Here is a 21,978-nt window from a genome sequence, read left to right on the forward strand (position 1 = left end):
CTGCAAACCAAAGGCAACTCTGTGCACTGTCTGCAGGGTCCTGCTGGAGCAAGGCTCCATGTTAAATGCACTCAGTGCCACGCAAAGAAGCTGAAGCGATGTTAGCGCTTGCTGAGGAAGGTGAGAAGGCAAAGAATATAAGGAACAGCTTATGCAGTGCATGAGTTCAGCTTGACTGACACCCTCCCAGTGTACAAGAGAGGTATGTTAGCAGGACAGTCTGTCATACCGCTGAAGTTTTGACACTGGAAAGCAGCCATTCAGTACTTCAAATAAAAGCTGGCAAAGCCTTCAAACAGCTTAAAGACAGGTCTGCTTTAAACACTTTCCTTTAAATGAGCCAGACCAGCTCTGACCAGCAAAACCCCAAGATTCTAGCTAGAAGATCCAGTAGGTTTTTGGTTGTGTGAAAAGATCTCAATTCCCACATCATACCTTGCAAACAATAAATTATGAAGAGTCACACAGAAAATCTGTGCTGTGCCTGAACTAACAAGCCCTGCCAAGCAGCAGTGTGCCAGTTCAAACTGGGCTCTCCTGTGACACCAATATGAGGCTTCAGCCACCCTACAGAGTGTGCAGAGGTTGCTCCTGTCCTCCTGCAACACACCAGGAAGGCAGAAGCACACAGGAGCTGGTCTCACCCTAGAATAACATGCAGATAGAAATGAAGATCTGTACCTTTAAAGTTCCTAAGCATTAAATCACTGATGCAGAGCTGCAATTATATCAAGTTATTCTGCCACCATGAATCCTGGAGATACATATCCAAACCAGCAAAGCTGATTAGTAGTGTGGGAGCTCCCTGCATGCTCCTTCAAAACACAATTAAAAAGAGTTTTATTCAGAGTAACACAGGGGTTATAGGGTCAGAAGAGTTTCCATTTCAAAAGGCAGCAGGATACAAACTAGCAGGAAGGGGAAAGTAAATTGCTCAGATTTTGTGCTAGAAATATCATGGGTATTTAAGCAGCTGGGCTTCAATTTCTTACCAAAATTTTATCCTGTAATTTCTGCGGAAAAGAGAAAAATCAGTGCAAAGACAAAGCCTTATATATCGTGATGGTGAATGACTATTGTTCCACCTACAGCACGTACACATTCTGCCATCTTGCTTCAAACTTTAGGCTTCCCCATAGATTCTTATAGAGAACAGACAATGATCCTTTTAACTTTCTACATTTGAACACTTATTATGATTAAAACTGAAAAACAGTGACTTAAGAATCGTGGAGGAAGCTCCACTAAATGCTCTTCTTGTCCAGTACTGCTTTAAGAAGTCAAAATTACAGTGTCTTAAGCCAATAAAAAGAAGAAATATTGTTCAGTGTTTGGCAATTGGCAAATCATTACCTTGCCCCACAGCTCTTTCTGGGGCCTGGTCTGTTGTAGTCAGCTACCTTCCTGTGGGCCTCATAGAAGATGACTGCTTTTAGCAGATTATATGTTCTAAACCAAAGTGATGTACAGAGTTTCTGTGAAATGCATTTCTGCACAAAACTTTGAAGATTCACCTGGATCTGACAGAAGCCAGCAAATAGTAAACAATATATGTAAGGATCATATAGGTATTTAAGCATATTATACATGTGTATGTGTACGTAGATTAAGTGGTTTAGGAACAAAGACATTACCCTTAAGGTTATAATAATAAGAAACACACACACACACCCCCCTTCTATCGGAAGAAACATATCTCAGGTTTCATCTTCCTGATACTAACCAAAGGAATTAACAATGATTTAACTACTGGTAAAGGTTTTATCTTGTCAGTAAATGCAGTGCCAGAAGTGCACAGCATTGAGCTCTCCCATTCTTTCCAGTATGGAAGCACACAGCATTTTCTGTAGAGCTCTGAATAATTTCCTTCCCCCCCTTTTTTTTTTTAAATGGACAAGAACAATTGTTAAAAGAAATATTAAACTAGCCTGTGTTTTTCCTTGAGAATTATAAAAGGGAATGAAAGGCTTAATTATTTAGAACATAATTTTTATATACTATAAAAGCACAGGTAGCTTAAGCAATCATTAAGAAGGAGCTATCCGAAATAGTAAAGAATGTTTGAAAACATGTGGAAAATTGTGTGCTCCAGAGGATTCTGACATACTTGGTTATCCTGAGAGGGGAGCAGGCAACTCTACAAAGAGAACACACTTACTGGACTCTGATGGCTAAGGTTTGAACACTCTCCTGCTTTTTAAAGAAAACAGCAGAATTTTAACAAAGCCTCAGAACTCAGATTGGTGGCTTTTGTGTGGTTAATTAGACATTAGCAATAATGACTCCACACACCTTATTATGGATGATATCATAGGACTGAAAACATTCTGAACCTGGAGACCAGAAAATATATGAAGACATGGGTCCCATGTCCAGCCCTAAGATACTTCTCATGTTTCCATGCCCCACCAGTTACAACCCTAAATGGTTGCTATTGCTGTCTGCAGAAGAACCACATGCTTCTCAGATCAGCTCACACTGATTTCTACAACATGCCTCACACAAGGTTTTTATTGTTTTTTGAGATTTTACTTCAAGCAACATCTCACATTTTGAGCAGCCTGGTGGATGCTAACTAACCAGGCTGCTACTAAGAGAATCCTGGTGCTATTTGTAAAGAAGGAATCCTGCAGTGAAAATGGCACTGGGCTATTCTATATAATCTACTGTACCAGAATATAGCAGTATATTCTCTGTTCTCTGTCTCTCTCCATATATACACCCTGTTCCATATGCTAATTGTTTTATGCAATACAGAATATATAAGCCCATGTACTATCTAATGAAAGGCTAGCTTTGTAAAGGAAGGTTTCATTTGAGTATCACTGATAAGCCCAAGTTCAAATCACACACAGCATGACATCCTCAGGTAAGGTGGCAAAACCCCATCTCTGTGTCCTCTTCTGCAGCCATGCCATGTCAGAACACCAAACCCTCCACTCAGATTCTCTGCTGCTTCCTGGTGCTTCGAGAGACCTGCCCAAGCTGCAACACCACAGAACAGCTGAGCTTAAGCGACAGCCTTTGTTCTTAATTTCTTGGAATCTGTCAGCCACAGTGACACAACCCGGGGTTTGTGCTTAATTTTACAGAACCTTCCCCCTCACCCCCTGTTCAGCAGCTCACAATTCTTGCCTTTCCCACGCTTACTTCCTAAGCTCTGGCCCTTGGGAAAGGGAACAAGAGGCAAAATGTTTACAAGAGAGAGATGTGTCACAAACTGCGCCCTGACAAAGGTTTGGCAGCTGTGTTCCTGCTCTCAGTCTAACCAGCATCGGAGATCTTCAGAAGTTTTCACCCTTAATCACACCAAATCAGCTTATTTTTCAGACCAGCTAATCGAGACACCCACCTCCAGTGGATGTCAGAAGGGCAACATATTGTTTTTTGCCCGGAGAGCAGAGCCCATTATAAATAACACTAAGACCTTTGTGAGGATGACTGTCCTCTCCACAGCTTACAGCCTAGAGGCTTCATTACTGCATTGACCATAATTCAATTCATCCCTTCCTAAAAGGTCTATTTCTGCAGCCAACCCCCACCCTTGAAAATACGTCCAACTAATAATTTCCGATTAATGCAGTCAATTACTAACTCTCCCCCAGCCCCTGAAGATCACCTGATTGGGCCAGAAGGGAAAGGAAGCAGCAACTAGCTGGGGAGGAACAGAGGTAGGGGTAAAATAGCAATAAAAAGTAATTACATAAAAATGCTAAACATATTACATCTGTTAGTTTGCTTAGCCCAGTGGGCTCGACAATTCCAGGTTTCTGCCATTGTCCACGCTCAGACAGACAAGAATAAGAGAAACAGGGAAAGGATCTTTCAATAAGATTATTAAATCAGTGCATGAAAAATAAGTCGTCATTACATTGCAAAAGGGAGAGAGAAACTCGCTGAAATTTCTTTCTGCAGATTTGCCTTTGTGATCTGCAAGGTGCTGTTCTCCTGCTTACACTCTGTTGCCCTGGCAACGTACTCCTGTAAAATAAAGATTATTAAAGCGCATATGATTATTTGGCCGCACAGTGAATGAGGCAGCCGCTTCTGAAATTCCTTATCAGAGAAATTCAATTTTAGGCCAAATTGTGTTTTCACTGCCTCTCAGCTTCTCCCTCCCCCCCTGCAATACCAATAAAACCATCATCTCCCCAGCTGTACATGATATTTTGTCACTAACTCTTTCATGCCTTTCCTTTCCCATTCCAGGTTTTATTTTTATTCTGTCAAAGCAGAATGCTTTTCCTAGTTTGTAGGCTTTCCTCCTTACAGGTTTTTTTTCTGGCAGCCTCAGGCTTTTCTTCCCTGCACACACAGCCAGCACCAGCCTGCAGCCTCCTCATGTGCTGCAGCCGTAGCAGAAGAAAGGACATTCCATGCCAGGGATGCCAGTGCCTGGTCCCTGGCTGAGGAAGCCAGGACAATGTGGCTGGAGCGCAGGGCGGGGGGGGGGGGTCACATGAAACGTGGCAACCACACACCTGCCCTTCGCACCACACTTCCTCCTGGAGCCTGCTTTGAAGGCCTTGGCTGCCGCTCCTGCAGCTCAGTCTAAAGCGCCCTTGTGGAGCTGGTGACAGCTCACGGAAGCTCCAAGCCGATGCGATACGCAGTGGCCAGGCTACGGGAGTCCTCCACCTCCCACTGACACAAGCAGGAACCTTTGCAACGAGAAGCGAGCTCTTGGCAGGGCATGGCTCTGCCAGCTGACCTCAGCAGCACCAAACAAATCGCGACAAAGTCGTGACAGAGGATCAGGATAGTGCTTCGGTTCCCACTCCTCATGATCCTGAGCGCAGAGCCGCATTACAGGTGCCGCCCCAGAACGCATCGCACGGGGCGCAGGCTGCCGCTGCCCCTCACCGTGTGTGTCTCCCTGTTTCTGTCCGCACATGCGGGGCACAGGCCCGTGCGCAGCGCTGCGGCACCTGCAGAGCCCGTTCCTTTCCTACCGACTCCCCTGACTGCCCCCCTAGGGCACAGTTGCCGCAGGGAGGCCACAGAGCGCGGAGCTACCCCGAGGGCGCGGCCCCCGCTGCCGCTCCGGCTTCCAGAGCCCGGGGCCGGCTGCGGGGCCCGTGCAGGCGGCGTCCGGCCGCCGCGGCGCAGCAGGGGGCGCTGCCGCCCCGCCGCCGGCGTCCGCCGCAGGGCGGGACGGGCCCGGGGGAACAGGGTCGGCTCGGCGCGACTGGGCGGCTCGAAGAGATGGGACTGTCCGCGCAGGGCATCTGCGGGGAAGCAGTCCGGCAAAGGAGAGGCACAGCCCTCGGGTCCGGCGGGCAGGCAGCGGGAGCAACGATCCTAGCCGTCCCGCCGCGGGCGGCTGGCAACGATGGAAGGCCGGAGGGTGGGCAGGCTTGTAGCGTGGGAAGCGGCAGACATCGACTCCCGTTACTACCGCGAACCGGTCGGACGTGTGGCTGGCCCCTGGCCACCATGCTTGGCGGTGGCACTTACCCGGTTATGTCCCGCAGGAACAAACCCCGTGCACGGCCCTGCAGCGTTTTGTGCCTTCTTCCCTCCTGCAATTTAATTAACAACCCATTCAGGAGGATGAATTAAATCTATATACACGCACATACATACATGCACGCATACACAGTGCAGTACCTGGCCAAAGCCCTGGGCCCGCACCGAGGGCATGAGGGGCCCAGGGCAGTGGATCCCAGGGCCTGCTCAGTCCCTCTCTCACCTCTGCACAGTGGGGATGTAAATTAAAGCCAGGTTACATGTGCCTGATTTGATGCTCAGGGAATTCTGCTGCTTAGAATCATAGAATTGCCTGGTTGAAAACGACCTTAAGGTGACCGAGTCCAAGCGTAACCTAATGTCTCCCTGTACGCAACTATTAGACCGTGTCCCTAAGGGCTTCATCCAAACATCTAAGCTTTTCTAGGGATGGTGACCCACGCTTCCCTGGGCAGCCTGTTCCAGTGCCTGGTGAATCTTTCAGTGGAGAAATTTTTCCTCATACCCAACCTAAACCTCCCCTGGTGCAACTTGAGGCCATTTCCCTTCATCATCTCACTTCTTACCTGTGCCTGGCCCCCACCTCCTTTCAGGGAGTTGTAGAGGGTGAGGAGGGGTTGTTCAGCCTCTTTCCCCCCCCAGATACCCCTCAATACTTGTGTTCAAAACCCCTCATTGCCCTTCAGGTAGTATTAAAAAATTACATTGACTCCAGAAAGGACATGAAACTGCATCTTCAATGTTAAACTTGTAATTGGTTCCTGTTTTTCCTCAGTGTTTTATATCTGACAAACCTAAGTGACAAACAGCCTTGGTGCAACTATTAGTGGGCAACTGCAGTGCAGTCAGGATGATGGGAGATTTCTGAAGGCAGTGAAGATAAAAGTGATCCTCCAAACTAACATATGTTCTTTATGTTTTCAAGGCAGAACAGAAAGGAGGCACAATTACCCCAGATTTAGAAGATCCGAGTTCAAGGCATGACCTACTGGAGCTTCCCATGCCTCAGCTCCTCCTTCTCCTGCCTTAAGCCAAGGGGAATAGCTGTTGCCTACCTTGTGGATAATTGCAAGGATAAATACTTTGGAGGCCAGAGCTGGTTTGTACAACAGAAAAAATGCCTCATATTGTCAACACAAGGTACCCCAAATCTGTCCTCCAGTTTTCATATACTCAGCAGGAGATAACTATGATTAATAACAAGAACAGGATCAGAAAGGAAACCAAAGAGGATGAGTAAATTTCAACAGAAACAGTGTGGTTCACCGAGGTAACACCTGGAAACATTTCCTTTAGGATGGAGCGTCATCCACCTTCTCCTTAAATAAATATACATTGCAGGGCAAGAAACACATTTTACAATGTAAAACACACAAAGATCCCAGTTCCAAAAAGCTAGGGATTTAAAGCAGTTAATACAAGCAGGCCAAATAAGCTAAGAGCAGTTACACACATCAAAGCAAAGGCCCACCTGGTCCAGTTCCTGAGGTCTGACAGTGGCCAGCAGCAGCCTAGCCAAAGTACAAGCATCAGGACAGTAGGTAGGAGATTCCTCACAATGGCTTTTCAGGGCTCTCTCTGCTTGTTGCTCCGAGTTTCCCAAATCAAGCATAACATCTCCACGCTTAAACTAAAGGATGGGGAATTAAAAAGCAACGGTAAACCTTAGGAAAAGTAGAGCAATTATATCTCACCTATATTTTAAAAGCTTAAATAAAATAAAATAGAGTGCAAACATGTTCTTCTCCAATACCCATGCAAGAAGCTGGCATACCCCCAGCGTAAGGTTCCAGTGGATTTAATAGATGTCATGGAGAAGGGTTGCAAGAGCCCTTCCACAAGCAAGCAGTGCCAGCAGCGCCTGTCTCTCACAAGGAGAAGGCAGTCTTCCAGGCTAAAAGCACTGCACATACAAAGTTGCTGAGTTACACTTCTGGCTTCTTCAAGCTGTTCTCTTCTCTCAGAGGCACCCAACACTATTCCTTGAACAGTGCTGTTTCAAAGAGCCAGTAAAAATACTACTTCTCCATCACAAGCTTTCCAACAGACTGGCACTCCAGAATGGGTGACAGAATGAAATAGCTTGTGGTCAAGTAAGAAAAACACTTAACTGGATATTCATAAAATAAACTTTATCCATTTTGTTTCTCAGATTCAATAATATTACAATTAAAGCTACACAGGACAAGAACAGTGATAAGGATTACATTTGTTTGGTACCAGATTATCCGACCTGGAGCACTTCTGGCTTGCCTGGAACAATTTACCATAGTGGTCATAGTTTCTAAGAGCTAGGAATAATAAAAATGGTCTTTGGGGAATCCACAGTGTAGAAACCAGAGAATCTAAAGAATTTAGGGAAAAAATGGGCAAACAGGTAACTGTAAATTCCCTGAGTATCTTTGCTTCTGGTGTTCACATCTTTGAAAGGACACAGGAAAATTTGAGACGGTGCAGAGACAAAAATTGAGAACTGGAATAACCACCTCAGAAAGAGAGACTTAAGGAGTTCAATCTGTTTAGTTTATTAAAAAGATCAAGAGATGGCTTGATTACGATGTATAAGTACCTTCAAAGGGAGAAAATACCAGGTCCTAAAGGGCTCTTTAATCTAGCTGAGAAAGGCATAACAAGAACCAATTGCTGGAAGCTGAAGCCAGACCAGTTTAAATTAGAAATAAGGCACAGTTTTATAGTGAGAATGATTAGACATTAAAACACCCTACCCTATGAAAGGAAAGAAGATCCTTCATCTTTTCATATCTTCAAATAAAAGACAGGATGCCTTTCAGTAAAGTAAGCTTGAATTTAAGAAAAGGCTCAGGACAAGTGTAATTGAGTGATATTTAATGACTTATCACAGGTAAAGAAAGCTCTAACATCTTAACTTGGAAGGAAGGCTTGAAATTTGACAGCATATAGCTTTGGCAACAGGTACATGCAACTTGCACTGGGCAAGACTGACTGCCTAGTTCTGGCTGTGATATTAGTCTCAAAGAACAATCAGAGTGTGGATGCCCATCAGAGACCTGATAGTTTAAAAACTGATACCATTTATTTTTTAGCACATTCCACCTCCTGAGAAGGCCTCACAGTCACCAAGGCCATGACAATGTCATTATAACAAATCTGCTGAAGCTCAGGGCCATGAGCATACTGGGTAGTTAATGTTCTAGATGGTCAAAGATCCTGTGGTTGCAGCTGCCAGTTACAGGTGAAAACACAGCACCAACCCTCGGATTAAACCTGCCATCCCCTTTGGGCGTCCATCATTCCTTGGGTCTTCCAGGACCCACAGCTGCCTGACCACTCAAACCAGGCCTAGATACTCCATGTGATAGCATTTTGGTACAGGACATGAGGCTGCCAGCAGCAGAGCATCCATTGCTAAGAACCAGCAGACACAGGAAACCCAGAAGGCATTTAACTACCCAGCAACTATGGATTTGGATAAGGCTAAAATATACCCTAGCCTACACGAGAAGTTCTTGCCCTTGGATGACCACACAGAGAATCCAGAACTTCCAGGCAGCACTACCAAGGTCTCCTTTCATTACATTAAATCTTTGTATCTGAGGCTGCATAGTCTTGAGAAGGTTGAGATGGGATCTTATCAATGTCTACAAATATCTGAGAGGTGAGTGTCAAGATGAAGGTGCCAGTCTCTTTTTGATGGTGCCCAGGGACAGGACAAGGACCAGGTACAAGCCAGAACACAGGAGGTTCCATCCCAACACAAGGAGACACTTCATGGTGAAGGAGCACTGGAACAGGCTGCCCAGAGAGATTATGGAGTCTCCTTCTCTGGAAACTTTCAAAACCCACCTGGATGCTTTTGTGTGACATGCTCTAGATGATCCTGCTTTGGGAGGGGGGTTGGACTCAATGATCTCTGCTGGTCCCTTCCAACCTGTAATGTTCTGTGATTCTGCAATTCCCTTTTAAAAAGTCAGTATCAGCCTTTAGGATTCTCTTTGTGGAAGAACTCCTTTGTGCCATGGCCATTACCCTTATCTTTCTCTGAACATCTAGATCAGTGATCACCCCCCTCATCAGTAAAATGTTTTCAGCATGGCCCCCAAGAGGTGTATTTCTAAATTATATATATATATATATATGTACCATTGTATTATGCACTGCATAAACCACTCAAGAATAGAAACTAAAAAAGGGTAAGGGAGAAAAATTATTTAATATTTTTAGATTTTAACTGTATTTTTTTGTACATTCTTCTTGTACCCCTATGGACTTCTTCTGCATCCCACTTTGGAGAGCACTGATCTCTAGATCCATGAAGGACATTTCAAGGAGAACCATTCCTCTAAATTCTTCTGTAAAGCTGTATGCATTGTTCCAACCCTGAAGGGAAACTAGTGAATTGCTCAATGCTGAGAATACAGCCTTTGTAATGGGAAACAAGTGAACTGACAACCCTATGGCATAGAGGGCTAAAATGGGGCAAAGCCTGACCAATCACTACCATTCAGGAGGTTTCCAGGAGCTGAACAGTGCAGTCATGTTCTCAGGTAAGAATCTAAATAAAACTGCTGTTATGACAACAGCACTGACCCAAGAGCCTGTGATGAAGCCAATTGTGGAGAGAAGCCCAATAAATACGCAGAAGTTCTTTTGTGCTGAGCATGATATAAGATATGGAGCAGCGCCAAAGAAACACTTGGTGCTAGATGCCAAACCATCAGTCTGCTTCAGCTCTGGCAGCAACTGACTCCTGAAAGCAAGTTGCTGAAGGTGAAAAAGAGTGGGACCACATCCAAGTCTACCACTTAGGCTTATCACCAGACTACCAGAGCCAGAGTTTTCTGAAGCAGTGCCAGGCCACCAGACTCAACACTCTTGAGCTTCTGAAGTGAGCCTTAAGAGTCTGGGAGACCTCCATGCAAGTACCTGCAAACTGGGAAGCAGAGTGAGATCAAGATCATCTGTCACCAGTTTCTCTGCAGATGGGTTCTAGGACCACCCACAGGGTAAAGGGGCATATAACCACACTATTATTTATGAAGACTGACCGTTACAAGATTCAGATGGAACTTCAGCCAAGAGAAGCCTAGGCTTTGCACTCACTGACTGTGCTCCCAAATTCTTACAGCAGCATAGAACCTATGCATCAGTGAAGTCAAGGGAGACTGAAATGTTTGTTAGGCACATGACAATTTCCTCTTCAGGGCTGAACTGTTCTACATCTTCTAATCCAATTTCAGTTGACTCAGTCAATGGACTTTCCATCATTTTGTTCACATTCCTATCATGATGGGTCTCATAAATCTTGCTAATGGAGGATTACCTGATATCTGAGATACATTTTCCTTCTTGTATTATGATCACAATACATTTCATTTGCATTCCTTAGGCTCTGTCCAAAGCAATTCTTCTCTATGGTTTCTGTTTACGCTCTTCATGTGCTTGTGGACAAGTACAACACTCTTCATTTATCTTGCCAAGTTAAACATACCTAATTCTTTTCACATTTCTTCATAAATCATTACTTCCAGCCCTTAAATGCAGCTTTACTCAGAAAAATTACTTTAGCAATGGTGTTGCCTGTGATCCACGTTTACTAATCTCACAGCCACTGTCCCAGCACTTTTCTAACTGCCAGGGCTTTGCACTAAATATTTTTGTCTGTGCACTCTGCATAGTAGAATGGGGAAAGCCTTAGGTTTTCATCTCTTTCAGCTCCTGAATTTAGTTTTGCTATCTTGCATGCAGAAATTAATATAAAAATAATTGAGAAATTTACATACAATGTAAATTCACTGCCTTCATGTGACATGGTACCATCTCTCTAACCCCTCCTCTGTTCCTGAGGTGGTTCCCCAGCCAATGGAGTCATTGACCATTGCCGGCAACATGCCTGATGCTGATTGAGGAGGGTGAGTGCTAATCCAATTCCCATCTGGACTCTGGACCTTCAGCAGCCTTCTCCATATTCCTGTATCTGGTGATGGTAGAATAGAAACTCAGCCATGGTGGGAATGCCTGCCTGTGGCAAGCTCCTCACTTCTCAAGCACAAAACATACCTTGCAGATTGGAGATTTGAGTTAGGGATTCTTCTTAGGGAGCATGCCTCACAGATGAGACAAAAGAATCCTGACAACATTTTACTACATACTGAGTACTACCAGCTTGAGTCCCTTTTCTGAGGGGAGGAAAAGGATTCTGCACTCCCTTGCTCTCTGAGCAGTTTATTATCCTGCAAATTAATTCTCAATGTTTTGCAAAAAAAAAAATAAAAAGAAAAAAGTAATTAATTTCTTTAACATAAAGGACACATAATATACATAGACCTGTTTTTCTATTTATAGTAATATTTTCCAAGCATTCTATTACCATCCCACATTCTGAAATGTCTTCATTACTTATGAATAGGCTATCTGCTGCTGTGTTTTTTTTCCCCTTTGTAAATGCCCATTTATGAAATCAGTTCAGTAGCTCATCCATTTTAGATTACTGGTTGACTCTGTTTAGTAATGATTTCTTTACTCTCCTCACCCCCCCAGTACACACTGTAAGCTATTTCTTATTTCTTTTAGTTCTCTGCAGAATTTACTCAGTCTTTTTTATTACTGTCCCTCTTGCTACATCGTAAATAATATTCTGATTTTTGCCCTATTTTCTTTCATCATTTCAAGTAAAGGCGCCTTTGTACCCTCAAATCTTTGAGCTACATCAATCACTTCTTGTGTCTTGTATCTTCCTTTATCAGATGAATTAGTTGTGATGTGCTTATGATATATTTAAATCCTTCCCTGTTCTCTCTCTCTACTTCTTATCTTTTTAAGTATTTCTTGCACTTCTATTTCACCAGTTGCTTAGTTCCTTCAAATTTATCAGAATTTTTAATATCTTGGTATTTCCCATCACATGCAACTTCCCCTCACAGACTCATGACCATGAAGACAAGAATTTATGGTGTACAAAGGTAACACACAGCTGCTCTTCCTCTGGTCAGACTCCAAAGGACTAAGACTCAGAGCTGCAGATCTGACATGCAAGTTTTCTGTCTTCACTCTCCTTTTGCAAATATCCCAGCAAAGGAGATTAGTGTTAATGTTCTACTTCCATTTCATTATTCTGAGCAATTACTTGAAAGATTCTACTGATACAGATTTGGAGAGCAAGGAAAAAAAATAATGGAAAAAAAACAATCACTGTAATTACTGAGGAGAAAATTAATACCAACCCTTAAACTTAGGATAAAAGTTAGTGTTTCATGTTGCACCTCAAATTCCTTGTCAGACATTAAAGCTTCCACTAAATTCTAAGGAAATCAGGGCTGAGAAGGGTCTGCCCCGCTTCACATCGTCTTAAACATGGTTTGTCTCTTTCCGTGCCATGAAATGTGTGCAATGTGCTTTGAGGGATTCTTCAAGATGTGCTATCATGTTTTATCAACACAGAGTACTTATCAAGTGTTGATGCAAAAAGCCCAAAGGAACATGTGTAAACTGACTTCTTCAGAAGAAATGATGGGAAAGACCTGAGGGAGTTTAATATAGACACCAGGAGTAAAATTTGGTTATTAGAAACACTCTTCCAATGCTGAATATATCCAACTGACTAACAAACCTCCAACACGCTCTTGGAAAGGAACAAAGAAAAGAAGAGACATGAAATACAGACTACAAAGAGACTCTATCAGAAGATCCAGCGAGTCAGAAAAGTGTCAGACAACTGGCTATCTTAATTTCAGTCCTGACAGAAATGCTGGTACCTCAGTCTGTTGGGATGGGAAGAGCAGGTGAGAGATGGGAATTGTTAAGATAAACGTATTTGAAGTGCCACACTCCCGCACGAGCCTGGGGTGGCATTTTTATTGACAAATGAATCAGATATCTTCAGTCCCAGACAGGTCTACTGCATTTATGAAATGACTGAAGAAATAACAATTCTGCAAAAGTAAGTAAATTACAATACTTTAAAAATAAAAAACCTTGAAGCTTCAAGATGCAAAGTAACCAGCTACCATTCTGCTCACTGTTGTCTGCCCAGAAATGGTTTGTAGGCTTTGGCAGGCTACTGATTGGTAATGTTCCAGTAGATGAAGACACAAATAGTTAGTTAAGGGTGCCTGAGGAGTACATTTTGACTGAGTTTTTCCAAGATTCAAAAAGGAAAAAAAAAAGAGGAAAAAGAAGCAGAAGAAAACTAAACCAGCACTGAGAAGATGCTATATATGTAAAAAACTGAAGAAGATGCTCTGAGAAGTGGGCTGTATTATTTCCCAGAGTAACATCTGGGCATTGAAAGCAGTGCTATAATGGAAAAAGCAAAGCTGAAGTTTACCATGCCTCGATGATCTCCAGAATATATCTGCTTAGTCTGCAAAACAAAGGAGGGTTTTCCCCACCTTCTAGCTATGAAAATCTGAAACTAATTCTGTGTTCTCTGGCCACTCATAATACAGGGTCTACAATCAAAACATAATTAACAACGTTGCTGCTGCTGCTAATGAATAAGCTAGGACAGAATCTACCTCACTCTTATCTAACATTTTCAAAACAAAAGATATTCCAAGGAGAAAGGGAGAGAGAAAGGCAAGGATGACAAAGTAATATTTTGAGGTCAAAGCAAGCAATTACAATACCATTCAATAAAGTAGGCACTCTAAGTATAATTAGCAATAATTAGAAATAGAACCTCGCCACAATAAAAAATAAAGGGCCATCCACCTTCTGGATGCTCCTGGTTTTAAACTTGACAAATAGACAACCTTTCTTGCTTACTATGATCTCAGTTATGTTACTTAAGCCAAGCGTTGTGCTTGGGGCACTGAGTTCAGCTTACACAATGGCAGAGGCAGAGAAGAGATTTCCAAACCTGGGTCACAACCAAGGGAACTGATGATGATGATGCCCACATCTGCACACTGGTTACAGGGCCTTTCACAGCTGGAGCTATGAACATATCAGCACAGGCAGACCACCTTTTGGGTGTTTGTGTGTGTGTGTGTTTGTTATTTTGTTTGTTTGGGGTTTTTTGGTTGGTTGGTTAGGGTTTGGTTTTGTTTTTTTAGGTAATAGTGGCTACAAGGCTATTCTAGAACCTTTCCCCATTTTTTTCCATTACTTATTTCTCAGTTTTGTCTATAAATTCAACCACTACTGTCCACTCAGAACTCAAAAATCCAAGCACAAAAATCCCAAAGCAACATACATTCCCCTCCTCCTCTCCTTTGAGCAGCAGAAGCCCTTCTCAGTATCAGGTCAATAACAACAAAACTAGGAGAAAGCTTTTCAATATTAATTTTTTAAGTTAGTCCAATTAAAGATAACACCTTCAATCTCCCTTATGCTGCATTTTCCAAACATTTTAAAACATTGGATACAAAATGCTGATCATGAAAGAAGCTGAAAGCTAGCTGCTAAGCTCTGCCAGGAGTAAAAACTTTGTCCCTTGGGAACTGCCTAGCAATCGGCCATGTGATCCAGTAAGTTACACCAACCTTTGTCCTATTCCAAGGGCTTCCTTTAATCCAATTGTTTAGATACAGCTTGACATTATTATCCCAGATCTCATTACCACATTGCAGAAGAACAGACTGGAAGTTCTGAATCAAGAATACACTGTAAAATAGTCAGTTATAATACTGGCTATACCAAAAAAGGGAAAAAACCAAACAGATCTCTGCTAATAAAAATGCCTCTTAACTTGGAGTGAAGGGTGGACAAAAGTGATGGAAGACCCAGTGATGATATACTATTGGGAAACTACCAAGAAAAGGAAGTCCAAAGCTCCTCTCCTCCACCTCCAGACTTCTTAGGTGGTGGTTGCCCTTTCACAAGAAAGCCAGGGCTAATGTCAAAACCCTATGCAGCTCTACCTGCTTCTCTTGCAGATGCAGACAATAATGTGCCATAAACCAACTTACTAGTAGGTCTTCCACTTGAGCAATTATTTGTTGTCCCCAAGTTATTACATTTACATTTCTATCTTCCATCTCTTCAATTTGAGGGGCAAGCTCAGTATTTTCTCTTCCTAAATAATTTGAGTTGTTATCATATTTAGCAGGACAGCAAAAGATGACATAAAAACCTCAGAGCAGTTGTCACTGTGAATGCTATTCCTTAGAATTTCCATTCCATGCAGTGATTTATCATGGTTTGACTCACCGATCACAGGAATCACCACACAGAAGGGCATCTATGTTTTCAGCCTTTACAATAAATTTTACTAGATATTGTTAAAAAGTATTTCCTTTTGTTTTTGTAAACCAATTGTCACCTATTAGTTCCTGCATGAGAATAAAGGGAGGCAGTCATTACCTAGTCACATCCATCATATGCCAGAATCAAGCACTTGGTGAACTCCATCTCTGAAGTATGCACATGTGCAGGTGCTTTTCTCCTATCCAGTGGACGACTGTGGCAAATTCCAATTCCACTCAGCCAAAAACACTCTGATACAAAACTTGGAATTCTGAAGATAAGGAGAAAAAGAGATAAATATATGCATGCACAGTATAATATGAAAGCCACCTTCCCCTTACAGCTTTTGTATATATGTACATTAACTCCAGAAATTATTCCAAACATTCTTTCTAGATGCTTAACAGGAGGTCATGATACCTTCAAGCTGGACAGTGAGGACAGGCTCACTCTGCAAAGCCCAGCTGCTTCTGTACTGGCCTAGTATCAAGCAGGTGCGGTAGAACCAGCTCAGCAGGAGTGAGACCTCTTTCCCCTTTGGGCAGTTCTGCCTCTCAAACATGGCACACAGCCTGTTAGCCAGTTTGCATGTTTCTAGGTGAAGGCTTCAACCACTTGGCTATCAAAAGAAACTAATGGGCTGCTATCATGATAAACCTTGGTTACAGTCCTCTGGAAAGTGAAAATAGACTCTCATGACATCCATAGTAGGATTGATACAGCACAGAAATACATGTCTAGATGAAATTCAAACAAAACCCTAAATGAAAAAAAGGCAGTGCTGGAGCTGGACCCCAAGATTGCAAAACCTGGTAGAGTGTGGAATGCAGGGAAGGAAGAAGTTCCAAAAGTCATTCAAGCTAGTAATTCAGACCAGACTTGGCAAAGGAAAGGGCATTCTCCACAGAGACCTAGCAGCGAAACAGAACTCAGGCTTTTACTAAGAATCTGTTCAGTCAGTATGTTTCATGATAACAATACATAACTTGTTGCATAAGACACTTAAACACTTACTGTAAATAGTAAGAAAGCTATTAGAGCTAGGGAAAAAAAATACACCAAAGGCATACAGCAGAAATAAGAGTTCAGCAAAGCTCTTGGAGAGAACTCTCTTGGAAGCTGCATTTGCACCTCAGTGACAGTGGATAAAAGAAGGGTCTGAGGTTACCCCAGAGTAGCAAAGACCCATCTCCACTATTAAAACACCCTCTTCTTTGAGTGGAACTACCAACAGTAGTTTAAGAGAGAAGACATGATATAGGCAGTTCCATCCCAAACCAGGACAGAGCAAGGATTCACCGTGCTGTCAAGGTCTAGGAGCCTGCAGGGGTCCCCAGGTCCTCCAGCAGACAAAGGAGCAGCTAGAGCTGAAGTGAAATCTAGGATCATGTCTTACTGCAACTCTGTTCCTGGTTTTGTAAACCAGAAATCAGTCAGTCTAGGATATAATCCTTTAGTTTGCTAGAACAAACTTCTGGTTTTCCATTTAAAAAACCATCCAGTGCTTAAAGGAAGTCCAGTGGATTATATGTTCAGAAGTTCTATCTTCCCCTTTAATAATGAAGTAAAGCTACACTGCAGATGAGCCTTCAGCATGTATGCAACCCCAAAGAAGTTCAGAAATCTTACTCATCACTGATCTTCATATAGCAGTCTGGAAGCTGCCATCATCAAGTACCAGAACAAGCCTCTCCTGGCAGCCCACTGTCTAAAGGTCAGAAGCAGAAAGGCAACCTGGGATTCCAGGTGATTAATAATCCAGTGTTATCACAGTGACAGACATTACACTAAAGAAGCATATTTAGTTCAAGCCATTGGCAAACAAAGCTTAAGACACAGGAAAAATAATGGTTGTCTAAAAGGACCCTTCAAGGAGATGCTCAGCTGGGTAGAAGACTACAAACTCAACCAACCAATGCCTAAAGGCTGCAAGACAGGAAGCAAGCATTGTTTTGAATACCCTTCCAGCCTCCCAAATCAGGGGGATTTTCTTTTTGTGTTAGTCCTCAATTAATTATTTCTCTATAATTTTTTTGGTCACTGTTGAACCCATGTAAATGTGTAGCATCCACAACTGCAACAGTACTGCCAGTTCTGCAGCTTAATCATACAGCACAAAATGTTACCTCATTATGTTTGTTTTTAACCTTTTATTTGATGTTGCCTCAGTCCTGTGCTAGTGTTTGTGGTGTGATCATTTCCTGTTCATCTTCCCCAGGCAACAACAAATGGGTTTATACTTGGCTATCATACCCTTTTCCACACCCTCAGTCACCCATAAAATGTTCTGGACTCTAAAATGTCAAGTCCTTGAATCTGAGGGACCAAATTGCACTCAATAGCTCTGAAGCTCTGGGTTTGGGGCATTGCTAATGCTGTAGTAATTGTTGCCACTACCATTGAGACCAATCCAGGCTGCAGGACTGCTCAGGGTTAAGTATGTTTGGCTAATGAACATGTATGAGCTAACCCAAAACTGATGTGGAGGTTGCTAGCAAAGGACAGATGAGTCTTAAATTGTTTGCCAACTGAGACTGAAGCAATGCCAAAAAAAATATGCCTGCTTTTCCAGTATATCTAGACCAGTAAAGGATGGGGTGGGTTTCTCCCCCTCAAGATGATGTTCTGGAGTTGTTTCCCTTACTTGGAAACTGCAGCAAAACTTAAAGAGCTGCAAAGCAGAGGAATGCAGAGCTCCTCAGCAGTACCTTAAAAAAAAACCCAACAACATACCACAAACAACAAATTAACCCAAACCAACCCAACCAAAAATCTCCAAACAACCCCAACCCAAAACCACTTCAAAAATATCCTTGCTCATGGGATTACAAGCTGTAAGTTTTTATCAGAAAGGGTGGGATAGCTCCATAATGATGATGCAGATGGAAGTGTGCCCTTGGCTGATGAAGGATGATGACCTTTTGAAAGAATTTCTGCAGGGAAGCGTGCAGGAAGTACACAACTCTTCCCAGTTGTTCCAAACAGCCAGAAGCCGCTCTGGGAGGAAAGAACGCTGCTGGTTGTTAAGTGTTTCAGAAGTGCAAATGATGTGCTTGGAAAATGACCTAGGAGATGTTCCAGCATGACAGTTTCTGTGCTGAGGAGATGTCTGGGACCCAGAAGCCAAGAAGCTGTGTCCATGAAGTTGATGATCCTGATCCTCTTAAAGGCTGTAAGCCGATAACCAGAATAAGTGGGCTAATATGTGGAATAATAGCAGGGTTTGGGGGGATAAGCAGCAGATTCATTGAATAACTTTAGTTGCTGTAGCTGAGATGACGTTTTAGTCCAAGTTTTTAACACTGTTCTGCACCAAGCAGTGTCCCCAGCAGGACAGTTAATCCTTGCAACCAGATTTAGAAAAAGTATAAAAGTGAGCTACTGCACCACCAGACATTTGGCCAGCTACAAGACCAGAACTTCCAAATCACACTCTTCCTTGGGACCATGCTCAGATCATGCTGCACAGATTTCCACACAAAAAAGTGATGGATAGGGAGTGCCAGAACCTGGAACCTTCTACACCAACAGTGTCATGCAAGGCTAGGTAAAGAATTTAATTCATAAAGATCAGTCAGGGACACCTCCCTCAGAGCTGAAATTGTGCTGTGGACCAGATTATCCCATTAGCCCTCCCATGTGGCAAAAAATGTACTTTTTTCTTCAATAAAAGAACAAAGAACATTGATTTTTCTGTTTATAGAGAGGAAAGGGAAAAAAAAACCCAAAACAACACCACAGGCAGAGTCCTCACTCTCTAGTAGTAGTTTTAAATGTACTATGTGTTTGGGGGTTTTTATTGCTGAAAAAACTGTGTCTCAACAGCTGTGAAGCCAGAGTGTTCTCTAGTTCCTACCTGTGTCAGTGCAGTAACTTCAGTAGAGATTTCTCTAAGTTATAGAAACTTCTGGAGGACATCCAGCATCTGACAAGTGGCCTTATGACCAATAGAAGACACTGCAAAGCTTTAATATATTACCTGAATCACAGAATTAGAAGATACTTCGAAGATCATCCAGTCCAACCTTTTGCCCAGTACTGAATGGTCAAGACTAAACCATGTCCCTTAGCACCAGGTCCACATGCCACTTGAATACCCCCAGGGATGGTGACTCCACCAATGCCCTGGGCAGACCATTCCAATGTTTGATAACCTTTTCAGTGAAGAAGTATTTCCTAATATCCATCCTGAACCTCCCCTGGCTCAGCTTGTAACTGTTTCCTCTAGTCCTGTCACTTGACACCAAGGAGAAGAGGCTGCCCCACTTCTCACCCCAGCCTCCCTTCAGGTATTTGTAGAGAGTGATGAGAGCTCCTCCCCTCAGACTCTTCTCCAAACTGAACCACCCCAGCTTCCTCAGGTACTCCTCATAGGCCATGTGCTCCAGGCCCTTCATAAGTCTCATTTCCTTTCTCTGGACATCCTCAATGTCCTTCCTATAGGGAGAGGCCCAGAACCAAACACAATAATTGGTGTGGCCCCGCCAGTGCAGAGTACAGAGGGATGATCATCTCCCTGGCTCCTACTGCTCTGATTTACACTATTATTCACAGCCACCAAAATATTTAAGTATTAAAAATAAAAGGTATTAGTTCTTTTGTGGATGCAGATGGAGCCACTGTAGTGCTCTGACAGCAATTGTATTTCACCACCCTTGAAGCAGCAACTCAGTGCAAATGTTATCTAAGAAATTGCTGAGCAGTTCTCTCAGTGTCTGTGCTGAGCCCATAAAGCAGTAGATAGGTTTGTGCAATGCAGGCACTCTAAATCCACTGAGAAGTGCAGCTCCAGCTGAGTAACTTCCCTTCTAACAGCACATCACTGTTACAAGATTAATTGTCAAAAGTCTTTTTGACAGTAAAACAGACTGTGGGACTGGTCTCTGGAGGTGGACAGAAACACTGCACCATGCAGCAGTGTTCTATATGCCTGTGGAAAAAAATCTCACCAACATTTACCAGTAGTTGCTTTGAGATGAGGATATTGCAGAGCATCCTGCTATGAAGCAGCTCTGATGAGTATGCTGCAGGATTAGTTATGCTAAAGTTTAATTTAAGTTCATTTAATTCCTCATTAATTTGGAGAACTTGATCCCTTTGCAAAGGGTGGGCAGAGGCACTTCATAATGTTTATTCCAGGATTAAAATATTTTTTGTTTAGCGTGCATGGGACTCACTAGCACCTTCCTAGATTGATCTGGATTATGTGTTGAACTTGTTGAAAAGTACACATACTAAATTAATTTTGAAAACATCATCATAGAAGACTGCTGTGCAGTAAAAAGGAATGCCAATATCCTCAGTGCTAACATCCCCAGATGAAGCAGTTGACTTAAAGAAGAGAAATTAACTTCAGGGCAGTGAGTCTCCTGAATGTCAATAGACAGCAGCCCTGAGAAGATGACTGTTTTGGTGCTGTTGGTTTGGCGAAGGAATCTTTGGAAGTAGAAGACAGCAAAGAATAAAACCAAACACACTGGTCACTAATGGATGAATTCTAATACCAACTATTAAAGATAATACTAATATTTGTCTCCCAGAACATGGACTTTGCACAGAAGAAACAGCAGAGGAACAAATACCAGCTACCAGGGAAGTCTTGGATTTCTTTTAAATCGTCAGCAGAGGAAAAGCAGCTGTAGAAAGACAGCAACTCCTGATGCCCAGTTACCTGCCTCCTACAAAAATGAACAAAAGCATCCTCATCCCCCCACCCAAAAATCCCACATGCACAAACTTGGGAGGCTTTTCAGATCATTTAGGAGCTGAGAGAAAGCTGATGCTAAACCTGAGGAGTATCTTAGAATCAGAGAAACCAGAGGGAAAGAGTCAGTCAACATACCATTCACCTTGACATTAAAGACCCAAAACACTCACAAAAGGTAATTCCATTCAGATTTTGCCACCACAGAGCAAAGCAAATACTTTGTGAACTCAGCCTAATGACTTTAAATCACAGCCAAACACCCCAAATGCTTAACCCTGTATCTTCTACCTTTGTCTCAGTACTAAGTGAAAACTAGATCTCAAGCCACTTGGAACTTCTCAGCTTGTTAGACCTTCCTGGATATTTTAAGACTCAATGTGATGTGCCTCAGCACAGTGACAGACTCAAGGGGATAAAGACTAGCCCAACAAGCAAGGCTGTCTTCCATCTGCAAGGAAGGACCAAGACAACAATTCCCTCTTTGTAAGGAAAACCCAAAAACATTTGGCAAGTGATTTTCTTCTGGGTACATAAAGGACAGGATGAGCAGGTGCCCAGCCATTACAACTGCAGAATTAAGTTTGAGGCAATACTTGTCTTTGTTTCACCTACAGAGTTTTTATCTAAGCCAAACA

The sequence above is a fragment of the Melanerpes formicivorus genome, unplaced genomic scaffold (genome assembly GCF_026170545.1).
Source record: "Melanerpes formicivorus ecotype bairdi unplaced genomic scaffold, bMelFor1.0.p_v2 SCAF_20, whole genome shotgun sequence".
Lineage (NCBI taxonomy): Eukaryota > Metazoa > Chordata > Aves > Piciformes > Picidae > Melanerpes > Melanerpes formicivorus.